A 16,008-nucleotide genomic window follows, 5' to 3' on the forward strand; every position below is an offset into this window, starting at 1 on the left:
ACATACTCCAAACACTAAATGTAACAATAAACAAAGTGGGTACGAAGACCCGTCGCGCACCAATACAAAAACAACACAACACTGAATAACGAACAATCTCTGACAAAGACTTGAGGGGAAACAGAAACAGAGGGTTAAATACACAACATGTAATGAATGGGATTGAAACCAGGTGTGTGGGAAGACAAGACAAAACCAATGGAAAATGAAAAATGGATCAATGATGGCTAGAAGACCGGTGACGTCGACCGCCGAGCACCGCCCGAACAAGGCAAGGCTTCGACTTCGGCAGAAGTCGTGACAGTACCCCCCCTGAAGCGCGGCTCCAGCTGCGCGTCGACACCGGCCTCGGGGACAACCCGGAGGGTGAGCTGCAGGGCGATCCGGATGGAGACGGTGGAATTCTTGCAGCATGGAAGGATCTAATACGTCCTCAACCGGAACCCAGCATCTCTCCTCAGCATCTCTCCGTACCCCTCCCAGTCCACGAGGTACTGAAGGCCCCTCGCCCGACGTCTCGAATCCAAGATGGATCGAACGGAGTACGTCGGGACCCCTCGATGTCCAGAGGGGGCGGAGTAACATCCCGCACTTCAGCCTCTTGGAGCGGGCCAGCCACCAAAAGCCTGAGGAGAGACACATGGAACGAGGGGTTAATACGGTAATTAGTGGGTATATGTAACCTATAACATACCTCGTTCACTCTCCTCAGGACTTTAAACGGCCCCACAAACCGCGGACCCAGCTTCCGGCAGGGCAGGCGGAGGGGCAGGTTTTGGGTCGAGAGCCAGACCCTGTCCCCAGGTGCGAACACCGGGGCCTCACTGCGGTGACTGTCTGAGCCAACTTTCTGGCGCAGTATGGTGCGCTGAAGGTTGACGTGGGCGGCCTCCCAGGTTTCCTCCGCGCGCCGGAACCAATTGTCCACCGCAGGAGCCTCGGTCTGACTCTGATGCCAAGGAGCCAGAACCGGCTGATACCCTAATGCACATTGAAAGGGATAAAGGTTAGTGGAGGAGTGGCATAGCGAGTTCTGGGCATCCTGTTTAACTCTCTCCACCTGCCCATTACTCTCGGGGTGAAAACCTGAGGTAAGGCTGACCGAGAACCCCAGACGTTCTATGAACGCCTTCCAGACCCTTGATGTGAACTGAGGACCCCGATAAGACACTATATCCTCAGGCACCCCATAGTGCCGGAAAACGTGTGTAAACAGGACCTCCGCAGTTTGTAAGGCCGTAGGGAGACCGGGCAAAGGGAGGAGACGACAGGACTTAGAAAAACGATCCACAACGACCAGGATCGTGGTGTTACCCTGTGAAGGTGGAAGATCAGTTAAACAATGCACCAACTGGTGCGACCACGGCCGTTGTGGAACGGGTAAGGGTTGTAACTTACCTCTGTGCAGGTGTCTAGGAGCCTTGCACTGGGCGCACACTGAGCAGGAGGAAACGTAAATCCTCACATCCTTAACTAAAGTGGGCCACCAGTACCTCCCATTAAGACAGCGCACTGTCCGACCTATCCCAGGATGACCAGAGGAGGGTGACGTGTGGGCCCAATAGATCAGTCGGTCGCGGACAGCAGACGGAACGTACAGACGCCCAGCTGGACACTGAGGGGGAGAGGGCTCTGCACGTGATGCCCGCTCAATGTCCGCGTCCAGCTCCCACACTACCGGCACCACCAAACAAGAAGCTGGGAGTATGGGAGTGGGATCCATGGACCGCTCCTCTGTGTCATAACGTTCTGGGAGCCTGGTCTGTAAGAGAGGGTAAACACAAAATGAGTGAAAAACATGGCCCACCTTGCCTGACAAGGATTCAGTCTCCTCGCTTCCCGGATGTTCTCCAGATTGCGATGGTCAGTCCAGATGAGAAAAGGGTGTTTAGCCCCCTCAAGCCAATGTCTCCACGCCTTCAAGGCTTTTACGACAGCTAACAGCTCCCGGTCCCCCACATCTTAGTTTTGTAGGTAAAGAGCATTCAGGTGCCTAAAAGCCCTATTCGCTTCAGCCGACCACTGCAAGCTCACCGGGCCCCCCTTTAGCAGTGAGGTAATGGGAGCAGCAACCTGACCAAAACCCAGGATTAACCTCCGGTAGTAGTTGGCAAACCCTAAGAATCGCTGCACCTCCTTTACCATGGTGGGAGTCGGCCAATTACTCACGGCTGCAATGCGGTAGCTCTCCATCTCCACTCCTGACGTGGAAATCCGATGCCATAGGAAGGAGACAGATTGTTGGAAGAACAAGCATTTCTGCACTTTGCGCACCAGGGACACATGCTGGGCACGTGTAGCGGAGTATATCAGGATATCATCGATATACACCACTACACCCTGCCAGTGCAGGTCTCTGAAAATCTTGTCTACAAATGATTGGAAGACTGATGGAGCATTCATCAACCCATATGGCATGACGAGGTACTCATAATGACCTGAAGTGGTGCTAAATGCCGTCTTCCACTCATCTCCCTTCCGAAAACGCATCAGATTGTACGCACTCCTGAGATCCAGTTTAGTGAAGAAGTGCGCCCCGTGCATTGACTCAATCGCTGTAGTGATAAGGTCTAGCGGGAAACTATCTCACCGTGATTTGATTGAGACCTCGATAATCAATGCACGGGCGCAAACCGCCATCCTTCTTCTTCACAAAAAAGAAACTCGAGGAGACGGGTGAAATGGAGGGCTGAATGTACCCCTGACGCAGGGATTCGGAGACATACTGTATGTCTCCATAGCCACCTTCTCCGCTTGCGACAGGGGATACACGTGACTCCTGGGAAATGCAGCGTCTACCAGGAGATCTATCGCACAATCTCCCCGTCGATGGGGTGGTAATTGAGTCGCCTTCTTTTTACAGAAGGTGAGAGCCAAATCGGCATATTCTGGGGGAATGCGCACGGTGGAGACCTGGTCAGGACTTTCCACCGTAGTAGCACCGATGGAAACTCTAAACACCTACCTGAGCACTCTCGCGAACACCCCGCGAGAGCCCTCTGTGGCCAAGAAACAGTGGGGTTATGACAAGCTAACCAGGTTAGGCGTAGCACCACAGAATACGCAGGAGAATCAATAAGGAAAATACTAATATTTTCCTTGTGACCCCCCCTGCGTTACCATACACAAAGGAGAAGTGGCCTCCCTGATAAACCCTGACCCTAATGGTCGACTATCTAAGGCATGAACAGGGAAAGGCATATCCACAGGAACGATGGGGATCCCTAAACTATGAGCTAAACTTTTATTAATGAAAATCCCAGCCGCGCCTGAATCTACTAGCGCCTTCTACTGGGAACGCGGGGAAAATTCAGGAAAAGTGACAGAGACAAACATATGTGCAACAGAGGGCTCTGGATGAGAATGGTGCCTACTCGCCTGGGGTGACGCCAGAGTGCCCTGCCTGCTGCCTTGATTCCCAGAGGAACCAACCCGGCACCGACCAGCAGTGTGACCTCTGCGACCACATATGGTGCTCGAGCGGATTGCGGATTGCCTCTTATCCGCTCGTCGTCCCCCTATGCCATAGTTTGTACATCTCAATTGTCAGTAGAAACCAAAACATTTTTAAGCAAGTCAGCCATATCAGCTATGTTTTTTTTAAAGGCAGTAAATGAGGCTGAGTTAACTGTTCTGCTGCCAGACAAGGCTCCGCTGACAGCCATGTGTAGTGGTTGTAAGGTGTTGGGACTGCTGTTGGGACAGCTTTATGTAGGCCATCACAGTTTGTGGGCACTGTTTGTCACCTTTATAGTCCAATTGATGGATTGTTTTGTGTTGTGTTGTGTAATGGCTTTGCTGGCTGGCATGCATATAAAAAAAAGACCTACAACTGACCAAATGTGTCTTTGTTTTCCAGTCCAACAGGAGTGCATCCTTTAGACTGTCCAGTGCATGGACATCTTAGGCCAGTGTGAACTTGCCCCACCAAGATTTACATCCTAAAATCACCACTGCATACAAGTTTTGCTCAAAGTAGCCAACTAAAGTAATGTAGTTAACTTTATCATGGGCACAGTGGGAATTTAAATCTGTGAGGTTCAAATTATATCTTACCCCTGTGTCTTACTTGCTGAAGGCCCCAGTCATCCCTGTCTGTACATTACATTGTTGAAAAACAAGTGAACAAGGAATAAAGATCATACAAACAATAGGCTATTACATTCAAGTTATATTACATTCAAGTTTTGCTCAAAGCAGCCAAAAGTCATTTAGTTCATGTAGATTCAATCACAAAGGCTGGTCTGAATTCACATTGTATTTTATCATGGGTACAGTGGGAATTTATATCTGAGATGTTTAAATTATGTCTTATCACCAGAGTGAGAGAGTACAGTACATCACCGCCAGCAGATCTCCCTGCTGAGGGTGTCGTTGATCATGCACGGCTTCTCGTGGGGTGAGCCTGATGTTCCGTATGTCACGCCTCATGTCTAAAACAAGGGAACATAAAGTCAAGATTTTGATGCATCTACAAATTCAGTGTTTTACACAATATTGTATCATATTTGATGAGTTACTGACCTGTCCGTCCACAGGCTCGATGTGCTGTAGTCTCCAAATCAAAAATCGAATCAAATTATGTTTGTCACATATGCCGGGTGGCCATTTGATGAATTGTTCAGCAGTATTATGGCTTGGGGGTAAGAGCCTTTTGGACCTCGACTTGGCACTCTGGTACCGCTTGCTGTGCGTTAGCAAAGGGAACAGTCTATGACTTGGGTGACTGGAGTCTTTGACAATTTTTGGGCCTTCCTCCGACACCGCCTGGTATAACTGGATGCTCGATTCACACTGGCCTAAGATGTCCATGTACTGGATGGTCTGAGGGATGCACTCCTGTTGGACTGGAAAACAAAGACACATTTGGTCAGTAGTAGGTCTTTTTCAATGCTGTATCATCATCTTTATTTGGACAGAAAACACACTGATTATCATAACATACGCACACCTTGGACAATGTGACAAGTGGTCCCTCAACACCCAATGTTAAATCATTGGAACCATACACAAACATACTCTGCAGATAAATATACACATGAATTGTTGTATCACATTTGATGAGTTACTGACCTGTCTGTCCTCAGGCTCGATCTGCTGTAGTCTCTACAACTGGACGCTTGCGCTCAGATCATACTGGTACAGGATGTCATCACACTGGCACAGGATATCCATGCACCGGATGGTCTGAGGAATGCACTGGTAGGTATTTTTCAATGCTGTATCATCATCTTTATCTGGACAGAAAATGCATTGTTTATCATAACACAAACCCACCTCGGACAACGTGGCAAGTGGTCCCTCAACATGCCTCAAAGTTTGTTCTTGTTTCCCAATCAACAGTCTGGATCTTCCTCTTCTGCCATGGTGGATGAGCTTCCTTTTCTGGTAAAAATAGGGCCATTTCTCTTTCCCAACGGAAAATAGCAGCAGCAGACCCAGACTGTTGTCACTGGGCTTCCAGTCCGCCCATCTGAAAGACAAAAAAAGTACATTTTACTAGCTAGCTAGGTTGATTACTAAAACGATAACATCTGTTTTTAAATACTATAGTCATTTTAAAATAGACTGGGCTTTGGTCTATCTGCAGATCTAAAACCCTACTATGTGGATGGGACATTTCTGATGGGATGGGGGACTATTTTACTGAGTAAAATGTATTTTCATGCATATGTATTTAGTGAATAAAGGTGATTCTGATTTAACTGCCGAAAATTCTGTTATCAAAGTAATTTCCTTAATATGTGAAATTTCACTAATGTTTTAAAACTTTGTGTCCTGCTAAACACGCCTGTGGTCCACCCGTCCACCATGGCAACATGCACTCCCTGCACGTATTACTTACCGTCATTGACAACCACAAAGTATTTCTGGCCAATAGTCACATCAAATAGAATTTGGCCACACCCCTTCTTGTGCAGCTGGCAGCGAGCCAGTAGAAACCGTAAGTACTGTACACAATACACAAGTATATTTATCACCACTCTGTTACCATCTGGCAAACGGTATTGGAGTATCGGGTCTCGGACCAACAGCCCCCGAGACAGCTTCTACCACAAGGCGATCAGACATCAGACTGTTGAACACCTAACCCTAGCTGTCTATCAGCTCAGACCTGCACCTTAGAGACTATTTGCACTGACTCTCCACACATCCATCTCTCTTACACACACACACACACACACACACACGCGCGCGCTTACATAAACACACAATAGACACTGCACGATTCAACTGCACGAGGGTCATTCCATGAAGAGTGCCTTTTGCCCCTTTGATATTTGAAGTAGAAATTGCCTACCAATATTGAATTTAAAGCCTCTTTTATGAAACAAAGTGTCCTTTAATATAGAACACATGGAGAATTAAATATGAATTATACTTGCTAAAGTGCCAAGATTCAGCATTTTGACATCCCCCTATGTACCCTCTGTGACTTATAGGAAGATTTTAACTCACTTAATCCCAAAATTTGTCCAAGTTTTTGCCAGAATTGTAAAGCAATACAGTACTTCTTACAAAAACAAGTAGTGATGAAGTCAATCTCTCGTCTACTTTGAGCCATGAGAGATTTACATGCATATTATTAATGTTAGCGCTCAGTATACATTTAAGGGCCAGCCGAGCTGACCTGTTCTGAGCCAATTTTCCTAAACCCTCTTTGTGGCACCTGACCACATGACTGAACAGTAGTCCAGGTGTGACAAAACTAGGGCCTGTCGGACCTGACTTGTTGATAGTGCTGTTAAGAAGGCAGAGCTGCGCTTTATTATGGACAGACTTCTCCCCATCTTTGTTACTGTTGCATCAACATGTTTTGACCATGACAGTTTACAATCCAGAGTTACTCCAAGCAGTTTAGTCACCTCAACTTGCTCGATTTCCACATCATTCATTTTAAGATTTAGTTTAGGGTTTTGTGAATGATTAGTCCCAAATACAATGCTTTTAGTTTTTTAAATATTTAGGACTAACTTGTTTCTTGCCACCCATTCTGAAACTAACTGCTACTCTTTAAGTGTTGCAGTAATTTAACTCGCTGTAGTAGCTGATCTGTAATGTGTTGAGTCATCCGCATACTGTACATAGACACAATGGCTTTACTGAAAGCCAGTGGCATGCCATTAATTAGTAAAGACTGAATAAAGTAAGGGGTCTAGACAGCTGCCCTGGGGAATTCCTGATTCTATCTGGATTATGTTGGATATGCACCCTCTGTGTTCTGTTAGAGAGGTAACTCTTTATCCACAATATAGCAGAGTGTGTAAAGCCACAACACATACGTTTTTCCAGCAGTAGACTATGATCAATAATGTCAAAAGCTGCACTGAAGTCTAACAAAACAGCTCCCACAATCTTTTTATCATAAATTTCTCTCAGCCAATCATCCGTCATTTGTGTAAGTGCCGTGCATGTTTATTGTCCATTCCTATAAGAGTGCTGAAAGTCTGATGTCAATTTGTTTACTGAAAATAGCATTGTATCTGGTCACACACATTTTTTTTCAAAAGTTTACTAAGTTGGTAACAGGCTGATTAGTCGGCTATTTGAGCCAGTAAAAGGGGCTTTACCATTATTGAGTAGGGGAATTACTTTTTCTTCCCTCCAGGCCTGAGGGCACACACTTTCTTGTAGGCTTAGATTGAAGATATGGCAAATAGGAGTGGCAATATTGTCCACTATTATCCTCAGTATTTTTCCATCCAAGTTGCCAGACCCAGGTGGCTTGTCATTGTTGGTAGACAACAGCTAACATGTATTGGATCAATAATTTGTTCACTTCCACACACACTTTTCGGAATCCAAAATTACAATGCTTGTCTTTCATAATTTGGTCAGTTATACTTTTTAAATTTTAATTTAACTTTTATTTAACTAGGCAAGTCTTGGATGGGTAATGTCAGCATTTGTTGCTGGCATGTCATGCCTAAATTTGCTAATCTTGCCGATGAAAAAATCATTAAAGTAGTTGTCAATATCAGTTGGTTTTGTGATGAATAAGCCATCTGATTCAATGAATGATGGAGCTGAGTTTGCCTTTTTGCCCAAAATTGTATTTAAGGTACTCCAAAGCTTTTTACTATCATTCTTTATATCAGGTCAGCTGGTTCTACTCTATTTGGCCATTTTCTGGTGTTTTGTGGAGGGAAACTGAGGGGGTCAAGCATAACAAGTCGACCATCTTATCCATAGACAGGCTAGAAATGATATAACATGTATTTATTTTTTGTGAAGCTTGCATTCAATTGCCCCTCCCTGTTGCACATAACAAGCTTCCATTCCCACGTCACCAGCGGATTCATGGCTGATTTAAGATGAAATTGTCAACCCTGTTACGTTCAACCCTGTGACTTTATTTGGCACGTAACAGGCACTTACTATAGTAGTCTTTTAAATTTTATTTAATCTCTTGAGACAGGTAAACATGTTTTTTATGAAGTGGAACGTGCTCTTTTTGACAGAATGTTAAAATTAGGCGAAATCAAGCGTTTTTTGGGACCAAGTTACACTTCTAAAAAGGCACCCATCTCTTACACACAAGGTCACCTACACACACACACAGATTATTGCAATTTCAAATCAAATCAAAGTTTATTTGTCACGTGTGCTGAATACAACAGGTGTAGTAGACCTACAACAGTGAAATGCTTACTTACAAGCCCCTAACCAATAATGCAAAAAAGGTATTAGGTGAACAATTTGCACATCATCCTGTAAATGTCTTTATTAGTACATCTATCTATACATGCACAATTCATATTGTATCTTATAGTGTAGTCTAGTTTTTTGCTTGGTGTTCATTGTGTACATACTGTATGTGGTTTGTGTAAATTCTGCGTCTATATATCCTGTCTCTATATTCTGTTTATTGTGTGCATGTTCTTTTTTATCGTGGCAGCACCATTTCACAGTCAAATTTCTTTACATGCACATGTATCTGGCGAATAAAGGTGATTCTGTTTTAACTTCCGTAAATTCTGTTATCCAGGTAAATTACCACCTTCCATCTTGGTTATGAACGCAGCATTAGTGAGCCACGTGGTGAAAGTCAAAATTAAAAACAACTGTTAGTGTTAAAAGTGGATCTCAAGTAAGTAGCCACAAATGAAAGGGGTTGTTATCGCAATATTTACCTGAAGTTCTCTTCTCTAAGGTTATCTACATTTCAAAAGACTGCAATGCATGATTCTGCAGCTAAATTTTCTAGCCCAAGTCTAGCTACAGTAGTTAGCCCCATGAAAGGGTGGGTCCCTGGCGGCAACAAGTTAACAATCTTCCAGCGAAGTAAACCTACCACCACTGGTGTTATGGACGTCTCCGTCTGTTGTGTTGGCAAGGTAAGGTCAAAACTAACATATTATTGCTTTTGGAAACCCCTATGAAATATTGTAATATTCAAATCCGTTTCTGTACGCTGTAAGTCTTCGGAAGGTAGCGTGGCCGAGTGGTCTAAGGCGCTGGATTTAGGCTCCAGTCATTTCGATGGCGTGGGTTCGAATCCCACCGCTGCCAAAACATTTTGATTAAACGTCAGGTCTTAATTATCTCTACACTACACAGAACAATGTATTAGAGTAGGGCTGTCAAACAATATACAAAAAATTAAGTTAGTTGCAGGATTTGCTGTGATTAATCACAATTCATTTTCTCAAATTGGACTGTTATTTAAGCGTGGCCGAGTGGTCTAAGGCGCTGGATTTAGGCTCCAGTCATTTCGATGGCGTGGGTTCGAATCCCACCGCTGCCAAAACGTTTTGATTAAACGTCAGGTCTTAATTATCTCTACACTACACAGAACAATGTATTAGAGTAGGGCTGTCAAACAATATACAAAAAATTAAGAGTTAGTTGCAGGATTTGCTGTGATTAATCACAATTCATTTTCTCAAATTGAACTGTAAATTAAGATTTTTTTTATACAAAAAGCATTACAAGAATATTGAAGTCTAAATTGATAAAGCACACACATCCAAATATCAACTTGTTTTGACATCGCATTGTTGTTTTCAAGGCTTATGTATTTTGAATGCTTTCAGTGTATTTTGAACGCTTTCAGACAATACGATTAAAACAAATGAGTGCACTAAAATTGACTACAGCTCAGTGTTCAACACCATAGTTTCCTCAAAGCTCATCACTAAGCTAAGGACCCTGGGACTAAACACTGCAACTGAATCCTGGACTTCCTGATGGGGCGCACCAAGGTGGTAAGGGTAGGCAACAACCCATATGCCACGCTAATCCTCAATACTGTGGCCCCCTGTTCACCAACGACTGCATGGCCGAACACGACTCCAACATCATCATTAAGTTTCCTGACGACACAACAGTGGTAGTCCTGGTCACCGACAACGACGAGACAGCCTATAGGAGGAGGTCAGAGACCAGGCAGTGTGGTGCCAGGAAAAACAACCTTTCCCTCAATGTGAGCAAGACAAAGGAGCTGATCGTGGACTATATGAAAAGGAGGGCCGAACAGACCCCATTACCATCGATGGGGCTGTAGTGGAGCAGGTTGAGAGTTTCAAGTTCCTTGGTGTCCACATCACCAACTAACTATCATGGTCCAAACACATCAAGACACTTGTAAAGAGGGTACGACAACACATTTGCAGGAGACTGAAAAGATTCGGCATGGGTCCCCAGATCCTCAAACAGTTTGGTTGCATCACCACCTAGTATGGCAACTGCTCAGCATCCGACCATAAGGCGCTACAGGTGGTAGTGCGTACGGTCCAGTACATCACTGGGATCAAGCTTCCTGCCATCCAGGACCTATATACTAGGCGGGGTCGGAGGAAGACCCAAAAAATTGTCAAAGACTCCAGTCACCCAAGTCATAGCCTGTCCCCCCCCCCCCCCCATTTGTTTTTACACTGCTGCTACTCTCTGTTTATTATCTAAGCAGTCACTTTACCCCTACCAACATGTACAAATTACCTCAAATAACCTGTACACCTGCACATTTTTTTAAATGTAACCTTTATTTGACTAGGCAAGTCAGTTAAGAACAAATTATTATTTACAATGACGGCCTACCAAAAGGCCTCCTGCTGGGATTAAAAAATATATTTTTTATATAGGACAAAACACATCACAACAAGAGAGACAACACTACATAAAGAGAGACCTAAGACAACACAGCATGGTAACAACACAACATGACAACAACATGGTAGCAACACAACATGGTAGCAGCACAAAACATGGTACAAACATTTATTGGGAGCAGACAGCAGCAAGAAGGTAGAGACAACAATACATCACGGAAAGCAGCCACAACTGTCACTGAGTGTCCATGATTGAGTCTTTGAATGAAGAGATTGAGATAAAAAAAACTGTCCAGTTTGAGTGTTTGTTGCAGCTCGTTCCAGTCACTAGCTGCAGCGAACTGAAAAGACGAGCGACCCAGGGATGTGTGTGCTCTGGGGAGAATGTGACTGGCAGAACTTGCAGGAATGAGGCCGAAGCGGGTTTTATAAATAGGCATCAACCGGTGGGTCTTGCGACGGGTATACAGAGATGACTCGGTACCGGTACCCCCTGTATATAGCCTCGTTATTGTATACAGTCTCGTTACTTCTTTTTACTTTAGTTTATTTAGTAAATATTTTCTTAACTCTTTCTTGAACTGCATTGTTGGTTAAGGGCTTGTAAAGTAAGCACTTCATGGTAAGGTCTACCACCTGTTGTATTCGGCCCATGTGACAAAAACAATTTGATTTGAACTCTGACAGCCCTAATTACGAGTTAGAAAAGCTTGGTAATTCAGGTGAACTCTAAAACATGTCTGTTGCATAGACTGGTGACTAGTGGTGAAACTACAATAGCCATGACAAAGACCTTTACTTTACTGCCATCTTGTGGTGTTGCATAGTCATTACAAAGAGGAGTCCACTCAAGGGCATTGTTGACAATTCCGTAATTTATTAGTTAGAATGCTTACTGCTAAGAAATAAGTCTGTATCTGGAACATTATTTTGTGGTATTTAAATTTGCCGCAAATGGCTTCCAGTGAATCCCTCTAAATAAGAGATCCATGATCATGGGTGGCCAACCTGCAGCTTGCCATGGCTAGGTCACATCTACAGTTGAAGTCAGAAGTTTACATACACCTTAGTCAACTACATTTAAACACAGTTTTCACAATTCCTGACATTTAATCCTCGTAAAAAAATTCCCTGTCTTAGGTCAGTTAGGATCACCACTAGTTTAAGGATGTGAAAAGTCAGAATAATAAGAGAGAGAATTATTTATTTCAGTTTTAATTTCTTTCATCACATTGCCAGTGGGTCATAAGTTTACATATACTTAATTAGTATTTGGTAGCATTGCCTCTAAATTATTTAACTTGTTGCTCTTGAGCAGTGGTCTCCAACCGGTCAATCAAATCAAATGTTATTTGTCACATGCGCCGAATACAACAGACCTTACAGTGAAATGCTTGCTTACAAGCCCTTAACCAACAATGCAGTTAAGAAAATACAAAAAGAAGTCAGAAACAAAAGTAACAAATAATAAAAGAGCAGCAGTAACATAACAATAGTGAGGCTATATACAGGGGGTACCGGTACAGAGTCAATGTGCAGGGGCACTGGTTATTAAAGTGATTATGCATGGACAATAACAGAGAGTAGCAGCAGTGTGTGGGGCGGTCAATGCATATCATCTGGGTAGCCATTTGATTAGATGTTCAGGAGTCTTATGACTTGGGGGTAGAAGCTGTTTAGAAGCCTCTTGGACCAAGACTTGGTGCTCCGGTACCACATGCCGTGCGGTACCAAGGGAACAGTCTATGACTAGGGTGGCTGGAGTCTTTGACTATTTTTAGGGCCTTCTTCTGACACTGGTATAGAGGGGCTGGATGGCAGGAAGCTTGGCCCCGGTGATGTACTGGGCCGTGCGCACTACCCTCTGTAGTGCCTTGTGGTCGAAGGCCGAGCAGTTGCCATACCAGGCAGTGATGCAACCCATCAGGATGCTCTCGATGGTGCAGCTATAGAACCTTTTGACGATTTGAGGACCCATGCCAAAGCTTTTCAGTCTGCTTAGGGGGAATAGGTTTTGTCGTGCCCTCTTCTACTGTCTTGGTGTGCTTGGACCATGATAGTTTGTTGGTGATGTGGACGCCAAGGAATTTGAAGCTTTCAACTTGCTCAGTCCTTCTCCTGTAGTCCACAATCATCTCCTTTGTCTTGATCACGTTGAGGGAGAGGTTGTTGTCCTGGGCACAGGGACTATGGTGGTCTGCTTGAAACATGTTGGTATTACAGACTCAGACAGGGAGAGGTTGAAAAGGTCAGTGAAGACATGTACTGACATGGACGTGTACTGCGAGTGCATGCTCGCAGTACACGTCCTGGTAATCCGTCTGGCCTTGTGAATGTTGACCTGTTTAAAGGTCTTACTCACATCGGCTGCGGAGAGCGTGATCACACAGTCGTCCGGAACAGCTGACGCTCTCATACATGTTTCAGTGTTATTTGCCTCAAAGCGAGCATAGAAGTTATTTAGCTCGTCTGGTAGTCTCGTGTCACTGGGCAGCTCTCAGCTGTGCTTCCCTTTGTAGTCTGTAATAGTTTGCAAGCCCTGTCACATCCGACGAGCATCGGAGCCAGTGTAGTACGATTCGATCTTAGTCCTGTATTGAAGCTTTGCCTGTTTGATGGTTTGTTGGAGGGCATAGCAGGATTTCTTATAAGCTTCCGGGTTAGAGTCCCACTCCTTGAAAGCGGCAGCTCTACCCTTTAGCTCAGTGCGGATGTTGCCTGTAATACAGGGCTTCTGGTTGGGTTATGTACGTACAGTCACTGTGGGGATGACATCATCAATGCACTTATTGATAAAGCCAGCGACTGATGTGGTGTACTCCTCAATGCCATCGGAAGAATCCCGGAACATATTCCAGTCTGTGCTAGCAAAACAGTCCTTTAGTTTAGCATCTCCTTCATCTGACCAATTTTATTGACCAAGTTTTTGCTTATAAGCAGAAATCAGGAGGATAGTATTATGGTCAGATTTGCCAAATGGAGAGTGAAGGAGAGGTTTGTACGAGTCTGTGTGTGGGGAGTAAAGGTGGTCTAGAATAGTTTCCCCCCTCTGGTTGCACATTTAACATGCTGATAGAAATGAGGTTTCCCTGCATTAAAGTCCCCGGCCTTTAGGAGCGCCACTTCTGGATGAGCGTTTTCCTGTTTGCTTATGTCGGTGTACAGCTCATTGAGTGCGGTCTTAATGGTCTGTGGTCTTAATCGGTCTGTGGTGGTATGTAGACAGCTACGAAAAATACAGATGAAAACTCTCTAGGTAGATAGAGTATCTCATGATAAGCTGTAGACCACACTACCTCAGGCGAGGAAAAACCTTGAGACTTCTTTAGATATCGTGCGCCAGCTGTTGTTTACAAATATACATAGACCGCCACCCCTTGTCTTATCAGAGGCTGCTGTTCTATCCTGCCGATACAGTGTATAACCTGCCAGCTGTATGTTATTAACGTCGCTGTTCAGCTACTACTCTGCGAAACATAAGATATTACAGTTTTTAATGTCCTGTTGGTAGCATATAGTTTGTGCTTTTAGTTCGTCCCATTTATTTTCCAGTGATTGTACATTGCCTAACAGTATGGATGGCAAAGGCAGATTAGCCACTCGTCGCCTGATCCTCCCAAGGCACCCCAATCTCCTTCCGTGAAATCTCAGTCTGTTTCTCCTGTGAATGACGGAGATGAGGGCTTGTTCGGGTGTCTGGAGTAAATCCCTCCCGTCCGACTCCATTAATGAAACATTATTTGTCCAATTCAAGGTGAGTAATCGCTGTTCTGATGTCCAGAAGCTATTTTCGGTTATAAGATATGGTAGCAGCAACATTATGTACAAAATAAGTTACAAACAATGCGAGAAAACAAACAAAATAGCACGGTTGGTTAAAAAATAATTCAAACAGGGCCATGTCAGTGGAATCAGATCACAGTTTCACATTAATGTATTATGCAGTGTGTGCGTCTCATGCACTTCACTGCAGAATGTTTATTAGACTGTTTCACATACTTGTATTATTGTTCGGCCAGAGCTTTGAACAGTGAAAGATCATATAAGACTTGTAAAATAATCTGATCATAATGATGAGCACTTTCGCAAAAGTCAGATCTTCATAAGGTATTGTTATGCAACTCCATATGCTTGCTAAAACTCACCCATCATCTAATCTACTCAGATGACTGGCAGGCCTGAGTATTGGAAAGGAATCAGAAATAACCAGTAGGTGGCGCCACAGACCATGCATTTCACTCCACAAGCCCACAACACAGAAAGAGTTTATTGCCATGATTCAACTTCTCTTCAATGCAAGGCAAGACTGGAAAAACATCTATGCCATAGCTACATTATTCCCAAAGCAGTTGACATCTCATTCAGTCGTGTGGTTAGATGTGAGTATATATTTGATAACTGGTCATCAAGTTGTTGCTATCGTGTGGTTAGATGTGAGTATATATTTGATATTGGTCATCAAGTTGTTGCTATATGGAAGTAACGATTTGCCTTTTTAGCTGAGAGGAGGGTTTTCCGGTCAAAGTTTCCGTTGTGAGTCGGAAGTGGTGCACCACTAAAGCCAAAGGCTTTTAACCTCGTTAAAAACAATAATAGCGACAGTGATGAGTAGCTAATGAGAGAACGCATTAATTAAATCTTTAACATCACGACAAAGAGCAAGATACCTCGATATTACCACCGCGTGACTAGACTGACAGGTAGCTGCTAGCATCAGATGCTAAGCTAGCTATTTCTTGTAGCTAACATTAGCTGTCTGGAGCCGGGAGGTGGACTTGTCTAGTTTTACTGTTGATAGATTCGCTTAAACCACTTTTATTTTGCTGTTGTGGAGGTATTGGATTTCGTTATTCAATAGTTCTGCGTTGGACAATTTTCAGGTGAGCGCCCACTGCGTAGTTAACTAGCCTAGATACCGAGCCAATATGTCCACATTGGCACAATGACAATATGGGCC

The 16,008-nt window shown here is 44.1% G+C and overlaps 1 protein-coding gene and 1 non-coding gene across 8 annotated transcripts in view; both read left to right on the forward strand.

The window, feature by feature from the left end:
* The first annotated feature begins 9,431 nt into the window (after nt 1-9,431).
* On the forward strand, nt 9,432-9,513 carry trnal-uag (transfer RNA leucine (anticodon UAG)). The gene has a single exon. It is a non-coding gene; the product is annotated as a tRNA-Leu (tRNA).
* Nucleotides 9,514-15,301: 5,788 nt separating this feature from the next.
* Nucleotides 15,302-16,008, forward strand: part of LOC149974467 (myocardin-related transcription factor A-like) — a 42,880-nt gene continuing 42,173 nt past the window's right edge. For 4 of the 7 annotated variants that reach the window (XM_090212681.1, XM_090212683.1, XM_090212685.1 and 1 more), the window contains exon 1: nt 15,302-15,430. The gene's annotated coding sequence lies outside the window, so the exon portion shown is untranslated. Of the gene's footprint in view, nt 15,431-15,542; nt 15,932-16,008 lie in introns of those variants that run through there. The other 3 variants (XM_090212686.1, XM_090212689.1, XM_090212682.1) reach the window with 3 other exon arrangements.

The sequence above is a fragment of the Oncorhynchus mykiss genome, chromosome 20 (genome assembly GCF_057628025.1).
Source record: "Oncorhynchus mykiss isolate SJ-2025 chromosome 20, ASM5762802v1, whole genome shotgun sequence".
NCBI classification, from domain to species: Eukaryota; Metazoa; Chordata; class Actinopteri; order Salmoniformes; family Salmonidae; genus Oncorhynchus; species Oncorhynchus mykiss.